A 4,232-nucleotide genomic window follows, 5' to 3' on the forward strand; every position below is an offset into this window, starting at 1 on the left:
TAATACATTGTACAGACAAGTGCTGCCTGCCATATAAAGCTGGCTAGATATGTGAGAAATGTTTTCATGAGCTCCAAATAAGCCATGCTGGAATTAAAAGCTTAATTTCTTTACATAAAAGAGAGAGAAAAAAAAAACTTCGTTCAGGATCATAAAAGCATGTACTGAAGTTATTTTTGACAAGTCAGGAAAACCTGAATAATGCAAGAAGCTTTTATACTGTATCTATTAAGAGGAAAAACTCTTGTCTTTATTTAGCCATGAATTTCACATTGTGAAAAAATCACTTGTACAAAATAATGTTAACCGCAGTGGTTGAGATAAAATAACAATATAATTATATAATACGTCAAATATAGAAATAAAAAAGAAAAATAACACCCACAAAAACAACAGTACAGGCCAACATTGACAGTGCTTTAGCAATGCGTCGGTTTGTGAAGGCATACAGCGTTTAAGAGTCCTAAATGCACACGGGCTTATGAGTAACCCCTGAATCAATCTTTCACTTCAGCAGGAGAAGAGTGGGAAGAAGGGAGGGCAAAGGAGTAAGAGGGAGAGAGGAGGGAAAAACAAAAAACACTTGACTATTACTAATTCAAATGGAGAGGGGGCAATGATTGTTGACCATTGCTGTAGCAACTGTGCTATGCGAGGGGGGTAGAACAGGGTTTTTTGATTGGCTGGAGGTCAGAGTGTACAGTGTTCTGTGAAAAGGTATTCTGGAAGATGGAGGGGGGTGTAAGACCCTAAAGGCTAATCGGAACATTGTAAACAAGAATTTCCTGGAGGGGATGAGAGGGTTTGCGGGAGGAACGCTTGCTACCAGTTTTCCTCTCTTTGGGCTTTCCTTCAACTTTGCAGTCGCTGTGCAATTGAACAACATGGAATACTATATTCTATTAATTTAAAGCTATATAATTGGTTTGTAGCATGTAGAACAGTGTTGTCACAACAGCTATAGTGTAGAAAACTGCTAGTGGTGTTATTCAACCTACCCGGACACTGTTGTCGCTCTGCAGTGAATATTCAAACAGACAGATCATCTCTACAAGAAGTACATTTGGCATTGACATGAAAGCACTATGGTCTTTGCCCTTACGTAGACATCACTGTTAGTTATTCCAAGACCTTTGGGATCCAGCTTTATCATAAACACAATTTTGTTCATCATCATTAAATTTGCCCGATGAAATCATCGCTTTTTATGTCACAGGCTGTAGCAACTAACATCCACTCTTAAAAATAAAGGTTTTGTATTGAGGTTCTTTATTCTTTAGGTTATTAAAATGTTCTTCATACTAACACTGTGTCTACATAGTTTGCAGTCTACAATGAATGCGAAACAAAAGTTCCGAATCCATTTGTACTGTTGTCGGAAGTAGCACAAGCGCATGAAGTGCGTCAGAAACATAAAGGGGCATACGTTTTTAGTCTGTCATGTTGCTGTTTATAATGGGCTCTATTTGCTTTTGCTGTAAAGCATCATTCGTGTCCAGTGTAAACACAGTGTAAGGAAAAAAAAGATTCTTGGAAGAATCCATCAATCGAAAAGTTCTTTGAAGAACCCAAAATGGTTTGTCTATGGCAGGGGTGCCCAAACTCGGTCCTGGAGGGCCGGTGTCCTGCAGAGTTTAGCTCCAACTTGTCGCAACATACCTGCCTGGAGGTTTCTAGTATGCCTAGTAAGAGCTTGATTTGCTGGTTCAGGTGTGTTTAATTAGGGTTGGAGGAGCTAAACTCTGCAGTTTGGGCACCCCTGGTCTATGGCATCACTGCAAAAATCCTTTTTGGAACCTGTGTTTTTAAGAGTGCATCCAGCAAGGTGACTGTGACATATTCCTAATCCAATCATAATGTTAACAGCACTGCTGAACTGTAAGGGACAGTCAAAGTTACAACATGCTGGTGACCGCTCCAGCTGTTCTGAGAGCAGCTGCGGGCGTCACATTCCTCAGATACATTCCTCTACAGGACCCTTACAACCCAAAGATACCCTGTGTCAGTCTGAGTTTCAGTACTGACGGAGTGATGGATGCAGAGCAGAGTTACAGAGGCTGAATACTGGCCCCAGTTTGGCATGGGGTCACTGGTCGAAAGCACTAGCTAAACTACACTAATGTTCTAGAAGCGAAACATAATGCTTTTTAGATGGAGGTTTGAGGTCAATCTATATTGTATAAGATCACAAATAGTTGATGCAGGTCAGAGAACCATCACAATTAAATGAACTGACCTGTGGTTAAAGCACATCAGCACATCACAATTACTTAATCTAAAGAACCTGACTCATTTGGGTAAAATTTAAAGGGATAGCTCACCCAAAAATGACAATCTTCATTTTTGGGGGAATTGGCCCTCCGTTTTGAAGAAAGCCATCCCCTAAACTCTCAAAACCACTTCCCAACTCCCCCATCTGCTGACCTGCCCACCTTGGGTAACCTGAACCTCTGACATCATTCGGCCCATTCTTATTCAGACAATGACCTTTGACCTCCAAGCCTCCATGTTTTTGATCAGATGAACAAGAGGCTCAAGAGTTCGCTGACCACTACAAATTCCACCTGCTCAGTCAAAATTACCTTATGTAAATGTGCAAAAGAGCAGCAGGAACACAGAGCGTTTTGGGCCATGCACGGTACAACAACCTGTCAACTTCTACACATCCAAACATATATGCAAGCAGAAAAATTAACAATAAATTAAAAAATATATATTGTTAATACACAATGGATCAAACAAAACAAACAGCTTTAAAAAAAACAAATTAAGACTAGTAATAGACACTGAAATATGTGAAGCCAGACAACCAGTTTCTTGCACTTTTTTCTTGTTCTTTTTTTTAAATTTACAGTTTTGTTGTTGCCATAGAGACTGCATTCCCTCGCAGGGTGACGAAACGACTCTCACCTCTTTTCTCTCCCCTTCTGTCGTTCACGTTTACGTGACTATGTGCTTAGAATAGTACAGGCAAAAACGGCAAAACAGAAGCGTCTTGCACAGTTGAAATCTTGTGCGGGAGAAATGTAAAACTGTAGTCGGTCAGTCATCAGAAGCTGGAAGGACAGCGTTTGTTGTTGGTGCTTTCTCGGAGGGCATGCGCACGCGGTTTATTTTTGAGGGGGTGGGAGTATGATTGGGTATTGAGTCGGGTCAGACGGACTCTCGTTCAGACGAACATGCTGGGACATGCCTTTCCCGCACTCACTTAGTCGCAAACGCACAGCTGGCACGTGTACCTTGGGACACACTGTGCCCGTGTCCATTTTCACAACAAGCTGCTAAGGTCCGTTCAACAGAAGCAGTTCAGCATCAGCCGGTCCTCCTCGTACAGACATGTGAAGGACAAATACTTTAAAAAATAAAAATGCTTCCTCACGTTTCCTTCCGTCCTTTTTTTATGTTTATCAGTCCATTAAGAGTCCGCATCAGCCTTTCTTCTGAGCAAGATCTATTTTTTAACATCAACATGGGAGAAAAGGTAGATACATATCAGGACATGAGGTACTTTTCCTGGAGTATCTTAACATCTCCAATCATGCGTTGAGACTCTTGTTGTTCTCCCAATCAAAAGCTTCCACTCATCCTTCATGCATTATACAAATTAAGACAGGCATACGGGTCTATTTTAGCTTGCATGGCATCAGCATTGTACAAAAACGGTCAGAGTACACAAACGTGGGGGACGGAGATGATGATTATGCTGGTTACGATGAAAGCAGACTGGACTTCAGGGTGTGTCGCAGTTCTTTTGGTTTTCATGGTGAAGCCCAAGTTCTGATACTCCACAAAATGAAGAATGAGACATCACAATGTACTTAAAACTTCCAAGTAGGAAGTTAAAAAAATGGGCTAACTTGCAGCAGAAAAAAAAAAAAAAAAGCTTTGCGACTGGACTTTGTACACAATATTTAGGCTAGCTCTTATGGGAGAAAGTCTCTTCATAAAATTGCACAGGAAGGCTATAGCGTTTCTTCACAGTTGGAATCCAGTAGACAATATCGACAAATGGACACACAGAATTCTGTGGAAAGACAACAAAAACAGATTAGGAATTTCAATTTCTCATTATGCTACTTTTGAAAGCTAGACTAGAACTTCACATTTACGCCACACATTCACACATGCATTTCAGGAAAGAATAACATCACAAATATAAATTCAGACAATAAACCAGACCATTTGTTCCTTATCTTTTCTCCCCCCCCCCCCCCCCCCCCCCAACTACCCCC

General features: G+C 40.9%; 1 protein-coding gene and 1 long non-coding RNA gene across 2 annotated transcripts in view; both read right to left on the bottom strand.

Moving 5' to 3' along the window:
• Positions 1 to 227: 227 nt before the first annotated feature.
• Positions 228 to 4,232, bottom strand: part of LOC107596873 (uncharacterized) — a 14,557-nt gene continuing 10,552 nt past the window's right edge. Inside the window, exon 3 of the long non-coding RNA XR_001610413.1 lies at positions 228 to 1,446. This is a non-coding gene — a long non-coding RNA (uncharacterized lncRNA). The remainder of the gene's footprint in view (positions 1,447 to 4,232) is intronic.
• The window catches only part of LOC107596864 (ectoderm-neural cortex protein 1), a 10,940-nt gene continuing 9,553 nt past the window's right edge, over positions 2,846 to 4,232 (bottom strand). Inside the window, exon 4 of the mRNA XM_016287718.1 lies at positions 2,846 to 4,024. The gene's annotated coding sequence lies outside the window, so the exon portion shown is untranslated. The remainder of the gene's footprint in view (positions 4,025 to 4,232) is intronic.

Source organism: Sinocyclocheilus grahami, unplaced genomic scaffold, assembly GCF_001515645.1.
Source record: "Sinocyclocheilus grahami isolate Dianchi unplaced genomic scaffold, SAMN03320097.WGS_v1.1 scaffold12.1, whole genome shotgun sequence".
Classification (NCBI taxonomy): domain Eukaryota; kingdom Metazoa; phylum Chordata; class Actinopteri; order Cypriniformes; family Cyprinidae; genus Sinocyclocheilus; species Sinocyclocheilus grahami.